The 17,313-nt window shown below is 37.6% G+C and overlaps 1 protein-coding gene across 14 annotated transcripts in view; it reads left to right on the top strand.

The window, feature by feature from the left end:
• The window catches only part of ATXN1 (ataxin 1), a 472,419-nt gene that overhangs the window by 296,852 nt on the left and 158,254 nt on the right, over positions 1–17,313 (top strand). For 2 of the 14 annotated variants that reach the window (XM_044426648.1, XM_044426650.1), the window contains one exon: positions 13,564–13,707. The exons of 9 other annotated variants lie outside the window; for them this stretch is intronic. The gene's annotated coding sequence lies outside the window, so the exon portion shown is untranslated. Of the gene's footprint in view, positions 1–4,780; positions 4,834–13,563; positions 13,708–17,313 lie in introns of all 14 variants that reach the window. 3 more of the 14 variants (XM_044426647.1, XM_044426645.1, XM_044426649.1) reach the window with 2 other exon arrangements.

Below are 17,313 nucleotides of genomic sequence, written 5' to 3'. Positions count from 1 at the left end.
CTGCAAAATCCCAAAAGCGCTGTTGAAACTCCTCAGCCAGAGATGAGTTGTCTGCTTCATACCTCCTTATTTGCACACTCATATTGTTCTGTGGAAAACTGGTCATTATTTCCTGCAGCGATGGGAAATGTGTGTTATTGGGCTGCGTTTGTGACAGGTGCCTTTGAAAAAGTAGCAGCTTGGTCCCAAAGGCTCTGATATGTGAATACAGTTGGCTTGCCACTGCATTTTGCCCCTGAAGGCTTGTGTTCAGCACATTCAGATGTCGTGTTATATCAACTAAAAATCCAAAATCAGCCAGCCAAACAGGATCAGATAGCTCTGGCATTGGTTGTCCCTTTTTTTGCCAAGAATTGTCTGATTTCCTCCCTAAGAGAGTAGAAGCGCTGCAGTGCAGACCCCTGACTGAGCCATCTTACCTTGTTGTGATACACAACATCTCCGTATTCAGCCTGGATGTCGAGTAGAAACTGTTGAAACTGGCAGTGGCACAGGGCTTTGGAGCAAATATAATTAATAGCCTTCATCACCGGTTTCATAACATGATCATATTTCAGAAGTTTGGCACAGAGAACTTGTTGGTGAATAATACAGTGGAGTTTTATAGCTTTGCCTCCTCCTTCGCTGACTTTGTTACAGACTGGGGTTGATAATCCACTTTGCTCGCCAGCCATGGCAGGTGCACCATCCGTAATGATCCCAGTGATTTTATTCCACGGTAGTTTCATGTCCTCTACGGCGGAACAAACAGAAACAAATACATCTGTTCATTTTGTTCGGTCCTTAAGGCTCTGGAGGTCAAGTAGCTCTTCACTCATGTTCATGTCATTGTCCATTTCTCTCAAAAAAATCAGTAACTGAGCGGTGTCAGATGCATCCGTGCTTTCGTCGCAGGCTAACGAAGAAAAGTCCAACTCCACTCCTTTTGCCTCTAACTGTCTCTTAATAGCAGATGAAATGTCTTCAGTTCTCCGTACCACAGTGTTACGAGCCAGGCAAACATTGGCAAACTCTTGCTTCTCCTCAGGACAAATTTTCTCCACCATTTGCATCATGCAGTCGTAATAAATTCACCCTCAGTAAAAGGTTTGCAGTGCTTGGCAATCAGCGTTGCCACCTCGTAGCTTGCCTTTGTGGCATTTTCACTTGACTCACGGGCTCTTGTGAAAAAGCGCTGCTGTGCCGTTAAAGCAGCTTCCAGTTCCTTCAATTTTTCACCACATTCGTTTCCAGTTAGCTTGTTGTAGTTAGCATGTTTTGTCTGGTAGTGCCTCTCGATATTGAATTCCTTGAAAACAGCCACAGTCTCTTGGCAAATTAGGCAGACACAGTTGTTTCGTATTTCAGTGAAAAAATACTCCAATATCCACTTGTCCTGGAAGCGGCGGCGCTTGCTGTCAACTTTCCTTTTTTTAGTTACAGTTGCCATTTTAGAAATGGGCACGCACGCCTTGTGTCACAAGGGTCACGCGGTGAGAGTGCTGACTCAGGTCTACTGCCATCTTCTGGTGAAATATAACCACCAGCCTTGAAGGAACAGGAGGCAGCAGGGGACAGCTGCGGGAACCGCTGTGCGGTGAAGGGAAAAATGCCGGCCGGCAGGGATGAGTGATAGGCTGAGCCAGCGGGGAGAAGTGGCTGCGGGCTGCTCGAAATTTGAAAACGGGCCGCAATTGGCCCCCGGGCCAGACATTGGACATGCCTGTTCTAGAGGCTACCTGGACAATCATGTACCCTCAGGAGTGATGTTAGAAGGCCTGTCTGTTCCAGATTTGGGGGGGGGGGCTTCTGGTTCACAGCTGGAGGATGAACCCATACCTAGTCCTAGGGTACAGAGCCATCTGTGAGTGCAGGGTTCCTTGACTGCCAAGTGAAGAAATAACAATATGAGAATTAGAACTCTTAATGAGTAAATGGCAACTTTATTTATGAACTGTTGTAAACAGGTCAGGGTCCTTTGGCTATTAAATGCCACAAAAATAAGTACTGATAGTAATAATAATAATAATAGTAAGCTATTCCTCAAGAGTTGAACTTTCCAAGGCATCTGTAATGAGCCATAGCTGAGGCCTGTATGACCTCGAGAAGCTTAAATTGAGAATTGTGGTTGCTGAAACACTGTCTGTTCACAAGTATCCAGGCTTTACTCTAGTGTTCCCTTGTTCCCCAGTTTCATTTTGTACCTTTTCTAGACTGACCCTTGGGTCTTCTTTAATTCTCACCTTTGGAAAATACCCAAGCCAAGTATTCCCCCTTTGCTGTTCCCTAGCTTTGTGTGCTGTATCAACATGCAAGCCAAAATATTAGTACCAAAGGGCAGGTCTGACTCCATCTGAAGCAGAACAGAACCAATAAAATACAAATTTCAGGGTGGCTCTTTTGTTTGTTTTACTATTCAAAGAGGTATATGATAATTATAGTACTTCCATATTCATTAGTAATAATAATTTATAATTATGATTGCACTGAAAATGTGTTTGATCTTTTGGGAATTGCTCTGAAACAGGGTTGATTTTTTTTCTTTTCAGAAAGAGCATGTTGCCTTAACTCTGAAATGGCTCTCATTTCACTTTCAGAGCTGACCATATGACAGCAAGACCAAAATGGTTACACAGTGTCATAAGGTCTCCACAATTGCTATTAACCAAAATCAGTTGGAATAATCCCAGGAGGAAGACAACCTGTTGGGAAAGCAAAATTATTGGAAAAGTGGCAACATGTTGGGGAAATAAACAGTCTCTCTGTGTGTTTGCATTTACAGGAAGTAAAATTAATCCAGTTAAAGCTTACCTTTTGCTCCAAAATCATAAATATTCAAATTATTCCTTACTAAATGTTCAGATTACTATATACTTTATAAATGCTTTTGGAGCATCCATGTCCCTGCACTCAAATGCTGTGCCTCTTTAGCTAGTCTGCAGCCATGTTTTTGTTTTTTCTATTCAGTTCTGCTCTTGCTGTTGAAGAGTGATAAGAGGGTGGGAAGGGAGCTGGGAAAGGAGCCTGGAAGGAAGTCCGACTAAGCTTAGGAGCTGACTGCATTGCTGGAGAAGTTTTAATAAGAAAAATCTTGGTATAGAGACATGACTTCATTGGCTAAGAGAAGGCAAAAATGGATAAGAGTTTTGTTTTGATTAGAACAGTTTATATTTTTGAAAGACCCCATGCGTATTTGAGTTGCACAATATAATCTATAAAGTGAAATAAAATGGTAGCTAAAATAAGAAACAATGCAGTAAGTAAATACTAGAATTACTGTGCTGAATGAAGAAAATGGCACAGATTGATTTTTGTGCTTTGCGTGCTAACCTTTAACAATTCTGTTTTAAGTAGACTCTGTATAAGCCAATTGTCATTTTACTTTAAAGTATGGCTAGTCATAATGTGTGAACTGGATTAATATGTGAAGAGTATGTATGTTCTTGACAGTTTGAATTTGTTCTGTAGAGTTTTGGGCATGTTCTGGTTAGATGATGTTGCACTTGATGAACGTTGCTGTAAAATTTGCAAATGCTGTACAGTATTGAACAGCTGTCACTGTATGTTGGTTATTCCACCTGTGTTTTTTCTTTCTTTTTAAAAGTGACACATTGTTTTTAATAAATTTCCAAATTAGACTTCACTATCAGGGAATGTTACTTCAGCCATTTAAAAAAAAGTGCTGCCACCAAAATAAGTCCCCTGTACCTAAAAGAAACTCAGTGTCCATGGAATTGACACCATTTCTAGGGGTGCTGCAGTGAAGCTCTGCAGAATTCATACCTTTAGCTTTCACAGGCTCCTTCTCATGCTTGGACCTGTCTTAGAGTTGAGGTAAATTATGCAAGTATTCATAGAACAAAGGTTGCACAACCTTCTCCCATATCATGTGCAGCACAAACAAAGGCTTCTGGAAGAGGGACACTGCTTGTGCAGCATTTGCATGGGGCTCAGTTCCTGGTGAGTGCCACGTGAATGTTTGGTAGGTGGATTCCGGGAAGCTGAGCCAAGGGAATCCAATAAATTCCTACTCCCAAAATGGATTCCTCACCTTTTAGGATTTAATGGGAACTAAATTTAATGGGAATTATTTAGAAATGGGAATAAAATATTATTCTTCAGATGATAGGTTTGGATTGCTTAAAGGTCCTTTAAATATGCTTGGTTACAATTCAAATAGGGAATTCTTCTCTAGCTAAATAAACTCTTAATAGATTTCCCTTCAGTTACATTTCTCTAGACTGCACTTGAATCAGTTCCTCACAAATACAGATGCTGCACATCAATCCCGCAGTACTCAAAAGTTCTTGCTTTTTATGGCTTTTAGAATGATTCAAGCATTTCAGGGACTATGTGCTGAACTTTTGGTTTCTCAATGAGACATTAAAAAGAAACCTAATATACATTATATACGACTTTGCTCATAAAACTATGTTTGGTATATTAAATTTAAAAGTATAATTTATTCAGACAATAAATACTAGTGTACTGAATTTAGTTTTGAATGCTCTTAATTAATGATCATTGTATGAGCAAACCAAGTTACATGTGCACTTTATGTTCTCAGAGTAACAAAATGACTTTAGATCTATATAGAGTACTAAAAATAAGGATGACTTTATTATCCTCCCCTTCTGCTCCTTTCCATGGTTCAGTACTAATACTATTTAATTCATATTGCCTATTTAAAATTGGGATTTACCACCATCTGTCAGTTTAATATTTCAATGGGAGAATACTAGTAACATCCAAAACCTACTATTTATATCATTGATTTGTGATTGCTGAATTTTTTTCTTAGTCAAATGCAAACCATATGGTGGGTGTGAATACAGAAAGATGACCTAGAGGTGGGTGAGTCATTGCATGAATAGTATATGTTTTTGTTTGTCTGAAGTGTCCCTCCTTCCCTTCCATTGTCTTACAGCCCAATTTAATGTGTATTTACTTGGTAGTTAGCTCCACTGGGTCTAATGCAGCATCCAGTAGAGGAATATATATATTAGCATTATAGTCTTGTGTTTCTAGATAGTGAGTCTGCTCACTGTCCTTTCCTTTGTGTGTCCACATTCTTATCCTTTCACTCTGGCTCTCCTAAAAATGTATTTTTTCACCATTTTACTACTGTGAGGTGTACTTGTCTGAGATCAGAATGATTTGGTAAAATGGGCAGAAATGTCATGAAACTTCTTAAGCAGGGAGAGGACTGCTCTTCTGGTATGAAATTTGTAGGAAAAAAACACTTGAATGGATGCTCTTTCAGGTGAAAGTTGCAAGTTTATCCAATTCTCACTTTGTGTTCCTTAGCATGGGATTACACCCTAAATGCCTTTACTGGAAATATGCAAACCAATAAATTCTTTCAAACCCAATTATACCATGTGCAACAGCATTTCATCATTGATTAAATATATTGTCTCCCATAATGACATATTCTGATTTCAATTACTCAAATGTTATTACACAGTCGCATACCTGTTCACATATTTTGATTCATGATTCTAGCCTCTGACAATTCCTGAACCTATTGCTGAATATATGTAATGTATGAAATAGATGTATCTAGGCTTTCTTCAGATTGAATTATTTCCAGTTTATACAAAATGAAAGGATCATTGTATTATCAGTTTTCTTGGAGAGTCATTATCTCATACTTTACCACAGAAGAGCTTTTAGTGGTATCTCTATATCGTGCCATGCTTTTATATTTACTAACCTTTGATCCAAAGTGAAAAACTATGCCAATAAATCAACCATCTGGAATATCACAGATATCCTCATGCTGCTGTTTGCCTTATTTGATGAAGCACATCATTTATTCTTTCAGCAATTTTGTTTCTATTAAATAATTTCTTTATTTTCCAGTACCATAATTCTGATCTTTCTTTAGAAAAAGCAATAGGCAAGGCTAAGAATAAAAATATTAAGTGTATTTTAACAGAAGCTATTCATGCTGTCCAAGATAATTACAGTTTAAACTAATTTTTCATATTCTCTTTTTAATGACAGGAAATAATTCAAAGAACATAAATCTGATGTTCTCAAAGTAGAACTCCCAAAAATTTTTCCTTTCATGGAGGGATGAGAATAGAAAAGGATATTTTATTATTCCCTGCTCTCTCATATTTATGTTCGATACTTCAGACGTAGCCTCATGTAACATATAATTTGATATTTCAATATTATTACCAAGCCTTTCTAATAAATTATCTAGGTCCATTAAAGTCAACACACTATCATTTGTATATGATAGTAGTTTACATATATATTTTTCCAGATGAACCTTGACTTTGTGGCTTTAAATATCATGGATTTGATTATTTGTTAGTTTGTGTTCCATAATTAAATGGGATTTTTTTTTAAGTTTTGCAGCCTTGTCTTAAATGCAAGTTGCTTTATGCTCTTATGTATATGGATATTTTTTTGAAACAAACTTCCTGGTTGCTTGTTCCACACATTATTACCATATAAATGTATAAAACAACCTCCAATATTTGCTTTGCTATTTTTGGTTTCAAGGGTCATCTTATGTGCCAATATATATAGTAATAACTTGTGGCAAAATAACCAGGTATAAGGCAACACACACCAAAAAACTAGTCCAACGTATCAAGCCACAAAAAGGGAGGGAGGGAGGGAAGGAGGGAGAAGCAATCCAGTAAATGTATGGCCATCCATATTAAGAGTAAAGATTTGTGGGGGGAAGCTAAAGTTATTTGGAATTTTTCCACTTTGGCGGGGTCCTGTGTGCCTAAGAACATAGAGGGCTGATTTTATGTTACCAGCTTTTTCCTCAGTCCTCTTTTACTTCTCTCTACCTAATTTCTCAGTCCTCTTTTACTTCTCTCTACCTCAGCAATTGCTACAATTTCCTAAAAAGCATCAGGGGAGGGGGGCACTCTTTTTGCATTCCTATTTCTAGTATGACTGAATTTGATATTTTTTTGCGGGTTATAATTTTTGATGTGGGTCTGTCATATATAATTGAAACCTTAACTTGGTTAATACTGTTTCCAGGACAGGCCTTCTGCAACCTGGAGCCATCCAGAAGCTTGGGACTACAGTTCTCATAAACCAATGCCAGCATAGCCAATGGCTGGGGATGGTGCAATTGTAGTACAAAACATCTGGGTACCAGGTTGGGAAGGTTGTTGTATAGTTTAATCTCTGAGTGGCATTGTGTTATATCTGTAGGAGTTAAAAGTTGACTATTATTACTCTGTTCTTCTTTATAAAAGAGAATATAAAGTTCTTACATAGCTTACATGCTGCTGTGACTTGAAAACCTTGCATGATAATGTGAATCTATATACAATATATTCTGTAGAGGTGGCAGCTAGCCTGGAGATAAGGAGAATTCGTACCGAGAAATTGTTTTTAGAGACGTACTTTATTTCAGAGACACGTTTGCTCAATAGATGTTCATATAACAGTCTATAGCATCACAATTTTAAAATTTGATCTAGCTTTATGTTCTTTTTATGATAGGCATGGGCAACTTATTTGATAATAAGGATTGGATGAAAATGTATCTTGAGCAAAAATACTTCATCTGTCATAATTTAGATATTATTTTGAGTGGAAGCTACAAAACTATAGTTAAAATAATTGTTCAGACATTCTTAATTTCAAATGGGAATCTCAGAGTGCCAAAGTTTTAACACATGACTTTAGAAATTCATATAAATTGAAATGCACAATGAAGCAGTTATTTTCATTTGCCATCTTTGCTTGAATTGTTTGATAAGCTTGCCACCATACTTTCTTATGACATACTCTGTAACTTTCACACTGAAGGTAAAGAACCTATTTTAGAAAAATGAAAGCCCAAATGCTCAAAATGGAATATTTTAAAGGATTTTGTAAGGTACACTGAAGGTTAATTGAGAGTAATAGATTGAATACCACCCAGTGGAAAATCACCACCCATGTTTCCATTTTCACTTAATCCGCTACTGTGATCCTTAGCTCAAAATATCTGCATATCTTTGCATAGTCAGAGATGCTAGATATTTTTAGCTGAAAATGTGGACTAAAGAAAAGAAAGGAGCTATTGACCAAATGGCATCGCAGTTCTTTATTTCTCTGTGTTGTCAACCGTTTGATTTGCAATTGGATGACTTAACCAAAATAATCAGATAAGGGATTATTTCTATAAGTAGCTCTGAAATTAAGCAGCCTTGACTAATTGTGGGGAAAAAAAACATTCCTAAATATGAAGCTCTTATGCCTGCAGCAAAAGGCTTTTGTTTTCTCCCGCAACTGATAATATTTACATGGTCCACATAAAGCATAATTTTAAATAATTGACACCAGTGCGGATTGAAACTCTGCAGACAATGTTTGTAGACTAGAAACAACTCTCTCTCTCTCTCTCTCTCTCTCTCTCTCTCTCTCTCTCTCTCTCTCTCTCTGTGTGTGTGTGTGTGTGTGTGTGTGTGTGTGTGTGTGTGTTCATCCTGGCCAATGACAGTTCCCCTTCCAGGCTTTGGGTGATAAACCTTTACCTACTTTCAGAGGGTAACCCAACCTAAAAAAGATACGCACCAGCAGGCAGATCATGCAACAGAGAGATAGTCACAAGAATCTGACCCTGCATCAGACCAAGATGTAAACTCTGTCCCTGTAACTACACTGACAATACTACAGGACCTAATAATGCTATCCACACATCTGTTTACCATCCAGTATGATATAGGCCATCTTCTGCCATCAATGTCTGATTGATTCTGCATAGGGCAAACAGGGCAGTCTAAGCAAAAGGATAAATGGACACAATTCTAATATCAGAGAAGGCAATAGTCAAAAACTAGCAGGAGAACATTTCATTCTCTAAGAACTTTCTGTGAATGACTTTAAGCCATTTTTCATACTCATAACCATGTTTCATTTACAGAATGGGTATGTTTCATATTCTTATAACAAATAATGCAAACATTCTCACTAATCTCAAAATTTTAACAACAGCCTTTCTGCTCTCTTAATGTACTCTTTGATGTCCTCCTGACATTATCTGGGGAGCTGTAGGATTCCTCAGTGGCCCAGGTTCAAGATCCTGCAATAAGAAGGCCAAGCCCCTGCTCTGCCCCCCTCCCAGCTAGCACAGCAAGAATCCTGCTAGCTGCTCCCCCTTGAAGTCACAACTGAGTCTCAGAAGAAAATAGGAGTGTTCCAAGGAGGGAACAGAGAAGCTGTGACTCTGGATTTATGCTGATTCTACTTGGTGGTTACCCAGCTTACTTCCCTCCCTCTCCCTTGCACTAAATCAGAATCTTATGAGTTTGGAAGGTTATGAGCAACTGCTGAGTGTGGTGCTGCTAGGATTCAACCCTTGTGGAACTATTTCCCCCATATTATAGATGGCTTTCATTTTGAGAGCAATAATGTATTAATATGAATTACAGTGGTACCTCGGTTCATGAATTTAATTTATTCCACAATTCTGGTCGTGAACTGAATTGGTCGCAAATCAAGTCACATTTCCCCAAAAGGTTCAGTGTAAATAAGGTTACTCCGTTCTGAACCATATGTAATTTTTTTAACCACAAAAATATGAAACAAAGTACAGTAAAGTATGAAGAGAGAGAACACTAACCTTGCTTGAGGCAACTTCTGGGATGGAGGACAGGAAGGTGGGTGGGAAGGAGGTTGTTGTTTTTTGGAGGGAGAGTCTGCAATCATGGTCTTGCCTAGAGGAAGCTGTGACCATGTGTCAGAGTGGGGAAGATGGCTGCATTCATGTTTTTGCAATACAAATACGATCGTGGCCATCTTCCCCGCACTGCAACCACATGTCAGAGTGTGTTCCAGCAGGGAAGATGGCAGCATTCATGTTTGTGCAAAGACGATCGCAGCCATCTTCCCCACACGAACACAATCGCAGCCATCTTCCCTGCTCAAACATACAGTATTACTGTATATTGAAGGGTCTGTGGGAATCTTGATTCCTTTTTCTATGTTGTTGATTATGTTCTGAATTAAATAGTTAATCAGTTTTCTTGGAATGCTTCTGTTATACTTCAGTATGTATTATTCTGGGTTACAGTGCATTGTTTTGTTTGGTTTTTGATATACAAGTAAATTTGATGATGGAATCAGTAGGGCTTACAGCTGCACTCCTAAACGCAATAGAAGATAGACCTCATTCAATACATTGGGGCTTACTTCTAAGCAAATGTTCACATCTGGGAGAGTGGTTTTCTAAGAACAACCTATTAATACATCTCTAACCTGACTGATAAATTGGGATATGTAACTGTTAGCATTTGCTGTGAACTACGACATCAGACCTGTGCAGTGCCTGGTTTCCAGTTTAAAAAGAAAAATTCTGGGGTATCTAGGGCCCCCACCCCCATCTCAGGCCACCATTTTTGAGAGTATCTTATACATTTTCAACATTCTAAATATACTCACAGCCCAAAAGGGTTGGGAATTAGCCTTTCTGAATGTTGATAGAATTAGCGAATAACCTAAATGGATTCAAGCCTCAGGAATAAGTAGTAAAAGAAGCTTAATGATACAGTTGCACTCCTTAAAGGGTCACCTTTTAAATAAGAATGCATGGGATTCATTCCCCATTCCTTTCCCACAGTACTCCTAAAGGAGAGGAATACTGATAGAACTTACTGTGTTGTAGATATACCGCAGATATTTGTACATAAGGCATGGTTCATTGGAAGAAACAATTAATAATAAACACATACATTTTATGAGCACACACATGATAATAATCACTGCAAATGGCAGTGTCGAAGTAAGTGCCATATTCTTTTTTGCAAATTAGCTTCATGAATAAATATATTGTAACACTTCCACTGTATCTGAATGTGCCCTCTGTGCAGACTGTTTCTTCCTCTTGCTTTTATGTTTCCCATAGTTGTTTTCATTACATAGTAATTTTGGAAGCACATTCAGAAGGGTTTTCAGGTCCTCTTATGGCTTACCAGGTAATTCATTTCTGTGTGCAACAACTCATTTCTTTGTGGATTGTGCTCTGAAACACTTTAAAGAACTATGTTTTAACTCAAATTAAGGAGCTGTTTCATGTGTATTAGAATTGCCATTTTAACAAAAAATATATAACCTTTATTATTTGATCTTATACATATTTTATTTATGTGAAAGTACAGCATACATTTAAGCTACAATTAAAATAATCACAAGCCACAATAAGTGCAGAAATCTATCCACTCCAGGCTTTGCCAACCATAATAAAAACATTCAAATATGTGGTCTGGTCATTCTCTTGGAAAGAGGTTTTCTGAGGTGTAAAACAGGCAGCTTTTATCCAGGTGGAAGGAAAATAAATGAGTCAGCTTTAGGGAGCTACTGCCAACTGTAGGATTCTGCCAAGTCATTAATTTCTCAGAGTTGCTCGATGCCCCCTTTAGTAAGTTTTTATTTGGAATAGGGAAAAGTTGAAGGAGAGTCCAGCTTTAACAGTTGTTATGGGCATTGGACGGAGGGTGTAAGAATACATGCAAATTGATTATTGGGACTGTTAGGATTTTGCTTCCCTTTTTTCTATGTTATTGAATCTTTAATCAGTCTTTTTGAAGGAAAATGTGCCTAAACGATTTCTGTGCTTTTATAATAACTGATTTGCTGGCCATATTAATTACAGTATGCTTAATATTGCTTCTCACATTCTCACCAAAGTTATATGACAGGTAGTTATTTTTTTGGTTCATTTGGAATCTTTGTTTGCTTAGAATAGCCATTTTGTACAAGAGGCTATGTTGTTGTTGTGATACATCATCTTGAAATTGGGTGAACTAGTTATACTGCCTAAATCTGAAAAGTTTGTGGTGGGAGAGAGAATACCTACATTTTGCAAGCTTACCACATATGATTTAATTATTTATCTAATTTTGTACCAACAATGAAGTTCTACTTGTGGAAAGAATCTTTTGCTCGTCTATTCACAGTTTTAGCATTCAGTAGGAGCTGTTAGATATGTACAAACCACTTACAGAAATAGCTGCACGTTGTAGGCTACCAAATTAGTTTCTGAATCTGAAAGAAGCACCTGTTAAAAAGAAAGAGAAGTGAAAAAGCAGACAAAGGTTCCTGTTCTGGCATATAAAGTGCTGTTCTTGTTCAGTAAGTGCTGCACACTTCTACTGAAATTTTATCTTATCTAGTTTAGTGAAGAACAAATAGAGAGTAGGTGTGAAATTCCAAGGAAGCTGCAGGTTGCGGTAAAGAATGAAGAATTATTCTTTCTAAAAAGTCAATAACCACATTAAGCCCCAAAAAAGTATGTGAGCACAAATAAGTGGCACAAAGTTGCACCAAGCACCTCATATGAATTGAAAGCTAAAGCTCTCCTACTTCTCCAGTCCTGATCTGGACTGGGCTCCTGTGCCACTCTAGAACAAAAATAAAAAGCAGGAAAGACATGGCTGTGAGCTACAGTAATATCTGTTGACTCAGATTTCTTATTAATTGTGATATTTCTTCCTTGTTTTGCTGAGTTTCCCATTTTTAGTTTCAGATTTGCTTAACCAGAGAGTTTTAGGTGGAGTGTTGTCAAAACAATCAAATTCAATTACCAAAACAACTTTTGGTTTAATATGTTTAACATATTTTGTTAAGGGCTTTCCATGTTCATTCAAGCTCCAAGCTATTAGGAGATTACAGCTTTATGGTTTATTTATGCAATAGGGTAATTGTATCCCGGCTGGAGGAATGTTGTCCATGGGGTCGTGATGGGTCGGGCATGACTTTGTGACTAGACAACAATTGTATCCCATGATGTGGCTAGTTCCTGCCTTAGAATTGGAACTAGTAGCTGTCAATGGCACAGCAGTGACCCGAATCCCAGATTTGTCTGTTCACTGGAATAGACAGGAATTCTATGCAGATTCAGCTATATCCAACAGATATCTAGGACCGTTCACATAACTTGCAAGAGTAAACATGGAAGTCTCTTAACAAAACATACTAATATATGGTAAATGAATCATGGTCCCCAACTGTGTGGTGTGTTCAAGCTAAAGTGAATAGAACCCCTCTTCATACTGCTCAGTTGGTCATGGAAAGGCCAGGGCTAACATGAGCAGTTCCTCATGCTTCTTAGTCATGTTTGCATAGCCCATTAAAGATTAATGCCTTAACTGGGCCAAGGCCATCAAGTGGAGAAGGTGATGATACTTAGTGTGTAATAATATATAACTGTGAACAGAGAGAAGGTATTGCCCTTGCCCCCAGCAGACACAGATAAACCATTAGGCTGCCACCACTCCTGACATTCACCTCAGCCTGAGCCAATGGATTCTCAGACACTTTTTGTTTACTACATTCCTAGGATTTTAAGAGGTATAGGTCCAAGTCGACACCCTCTATTTCAAGCCCTAGGCCTCAAGCTCTAAACAGTAGCAAAACTAAGCAGAAGGCTCTGGTTTTAGTAGTAAGTCTTACGTGCACAAAGTACATTTGAAATAGGTCCTAAGTTTATTTATAGTGGTGATCAGAAAAAAGGGAAAAATAAAAGTCATATAAGAACCATAGTATGTTTCAAAACCGCACTTCAGGAGGAAAAGTTATCTAGATGTGAACTCAACATGGGTCTTCTTCAAATAGGATCCCAAGTTGTGATTCTACAAGCCACAAGCCAAAAGCAAGATAGAGGAAAAAACACGCACAAAGCCAAAAAGAATGCCAAAATGGAAGACAAAGACCATCATTCACCTTACTATATACCCACAAGGCTTTGGTAAAGCTGAGGTGAGCTTTCTTAATCAATCAGGAGCTGGCTGAATAATTTCCTCAGGTTGTCAGAGGGTGAAGAGCAGGTGTAAGTTCTCATAGCAGCCCAACTGAAGTTGTGCAGTCTAATTAGCAAAGATTCTGCTCTAGCCTTGAAGGGCCAGGAAACAAGAACAACATGAAATACTGTGCCAGGGGTCATTTAATGAGTGTGTACAGGCCCATCTTCCCGAAATGGCATTTTAATAAGCAGTGGAATCTCAAATGGCTTTTTTGACAATAACCATGAACCTCTTCTGTGTAAATGTTCTTCAACAACACAGTTATTTTGTAACTTACAGTGTAATGCTATGCTTGTCTCCTTATAAGTAAGTTTGATTTGAGATAAATGGGCCATCCTTTCATGAAAGTCTGAATGGCTGCAGTCTTAGTAAGACTACCTCATCATTAACTGTGCTGCTCTAAGATGTGTGCATACTCATGCTCTCTTACTGATTAATGGGCAGAGTCTAAAAGTTACACTCAGACTCATATTTCTTTCTTGGAACCCAATCTGAAATGAACTCAGGACAATAGAGATGTGTTCACCTCCATTTCTTTCTTTAATACACAGAATAAACCCTTCAAGTAGGCTAGGCTGATAGATGGCAACAAGCCTAATGCCATCTAGTAAGTTTCATGGCTGAATGGGATTTGAAGTTGGGTCCCCTCATTCTACAGTATCTACTGGTATACCACACTGACACAGGGAGTTCTGTTTGGGAGCATGTGTTGGAAAAAGGCACTTGACTAAGCTCTTCTATGCTTTTTTGCTTCATGACATGGAAGCACAAGATGGCAACAGTAATTCTCTATAAAATCTCAGGAATGTTAACAAATACTGTAATATTCAGTGTTAGTTCACCTACATTAGATGAAGGCCCTGTAGGGTATCCGTTCAGTGCTCATAGTGGCTGCCTCTTGGTTCTGGCCAATTGAGTATAAGCAGCAACATTTGTTTTATGTTATTTTCTTAAAGATGGCCAGGAAGGGCTGTGAAGCAACTATTCCCAGGGTGTGGGGAGATGAAGGCTGACCCAAAAATGTGACAACAGGGTTATGTCAATAAGTATAAACAATCTCAGAGAGGTAGAAGCTTCTCATTACTCCTCCAAAACCATAAATGAATGAGGATTCATGCCTTTCCTAATTTAGTATGTACAGCAGTGGGTAAAACAGCTTCAATTTTTAGCAACACAGTGGAACATTTTGCCAAAATACCCAAGTGTAGACAAGGCCACGCATATTTGCAACGTGTACTGTTCACAGAAGACAGATTGATGCTAATTAGGAGTGGGTGGCATGCAAGTATAAAAATAAAATTCCTTTCTACAATGTTTTAGGATTAAAATAGAGTGCATGATGTGATGATTAGTATGCGTGTGTGAAGAAGTTGTGTACCTTATAAATTTTGTAATGGCATTGGGGATTTGCAAACTTGTTTAATAACAGAAGTATCAGAGTGCAAACTGTACTCACTGTAACATATTTCAAGTTTCTGCTGCTTTGTCATGAAAGAGAATGCTTAAGAATCCCACAAGGGTCAAGAAAATACTTCTATACACCTACTTGTACGGATCCTATATGAACTGACCTGGAAATAAATCTTATTTAATATCACTGGAACTTGCTTTTGCTTAGAGGATTCCACTGCCAGAGTATTGTAAAGTATTTTAGGTCTACTAATACAGGAAAAGTCAACTTTATTGGCAAATTTTGACAAATGCAGTATAGTAAATCTAAATGTGTGTATTAGCCAATGAGAGATTGACTTAGCTGAAAATCATTGTTACTGTTCATGGCAAACAGAATCTGATAAATTATCTGAGGCATAACCTGCTAAGCAAAGGACAATAACAAATGAATTGATATTTGAATAGTTGAAACAAGCAGTATTCCTTCAAACAGGATGATTTATATCCAAGATTAGACTTATCAGTATTGTCTGGGTGACTTATGGTGGAAATGGAAATATATAATTTATTAACGGTTCAGTGGCTAATTAGTGTTTCGCCTTTACCAGAATACAAATACTATTTAATGCTTGATTAACTATTAAAATAAGATGTTAAGTTATACTTAAGACAGTATTCTCTAATCAGTTTTTAGGCCTGAATGCCATCTGTCCTTCTGTCCTTCCTTCCGTCCATGTAATTACACATTTATTTAAAATTTAGCATAAAGTTCTGTGTTCAGTTTTTAAAATATTCAGTACAAACAAATTTTGGTTGTTGATAATGATTCAGCTATGACAACATAACCCACCATGGCTTGCAAATCCAGACCCTTTCCTGCAGGGTAACTTGTTTGTTCTAGAAGTTGTTTTCAGTATCCCCATATGAAGAACTAATGCCTAGTGAGAGTGTCTTAACATAGGCCACCTTGTAGAATGGATAAGATTCAAATAAGGAACTTTTTGAACCATTCTAAGAAACTTTGCTTCTATTTTATTTTACCAGATCAGGTTTTGCATCTTGGTATCTCCCATTGCTAATTAGGCATTTCACTTTTACTCAATAGTCACACCACAGAATTATTCTTCAAATAATTTCCTCCCCCAAAAGAAAAATATTATTCTAATAGGACCTTGTTATGCCTGTATTAAAACATACCAGTGAGATTAATTTGAGAAATATACTTTACTGTATTATCTGTAGATGGAATCCACTAATGACAACCAAGATGGATTTTTTTTGGTTTGGAAAGAATTATTTTTCCTGGGGCAATCCAGAAATAGTATAAACTATATATTTCTATTTTTAAATTATAGGAACTGACTTTGGCTGGCAATACATTTTGTCTAGGATTGGTTTTGTCCCTATATAATGTGTTTATATGAAACAGAATTCTTCAAATAGCTTATTTGTAGTGTTTTGAATAATTTATTCAAAAACTGCAGTTGGGTTTCTTTTGCTTTTATTTGGAACTAACAAATGATTGTATTGGGAGAATGTGTCCTTGAATTCCTTTGCTGTTTTTCAACAAAACTGGTTGAAGAACTGGTAAAATTTCAGTTTTAAATTGGGTGAGACAGGACAATTCTATAGGCTGCTTAAAGATAACAGACACAATCAGATGCAACCCTATCATTTTGCTTTAATCATGGCTTATTCCATAAGCCAAAATCTAGCTCACAGACAGCAAAATAGCAGCAGTTTGTTATGCCTAATATTACTGTACTGTTTCCTTTTTTTGCGGTGTGGGGGGCAAATGCCTACCAACAGTTCTGTTTCCATTGATTGGCTTCCCTTCTTTTCCGCATGTTTAGAAGTTCCTCACAAAATACTTTTTAGCTCTCTTTGTTAACCCCTTCTTCCCAACCTTACAAACAAAAGTGTGCTGTACTCATTGTCAATTAAGACCCAGGATTTTTTCCAATTACAAAAACATTTCTTGTAAGCCAGCAGAAAAACAGATATTAACATTAATTCAGTTTCTTAAGTAGAAAAAGTTATGGTACATTGCTAAAGAAATAGATTTTAGTGGAAAATAAGTGGGTGACACTGGTGTTGATAAGTTTAGGTTAAATTGTGCAATTGCGCCTTTGAACTTTCTATTTTCTGTAGAAGGAATAACAGTTCACTT

Source organism: Varanus komodoensis, unplaced genomic scaffold, assembly GCF_004798865.1.
Source record: "Varanus komodoensis strain SLA01 unplaced genomic scaffold, ASM479886v1 scaffold17, whole genome shotgun sequence".
Classification (NCBI taxonomy): Eukaryota; Metazoa; Chordata; class Lepidosauria; order Squamata; family Varanidae; genus Varanus; species Varanus komodoensis.
The sequence above is the reverse complement of the archived record's forward strand: the minus strand, read 5'-3'. Positions and strand labels throughout refer to the sequence as shown.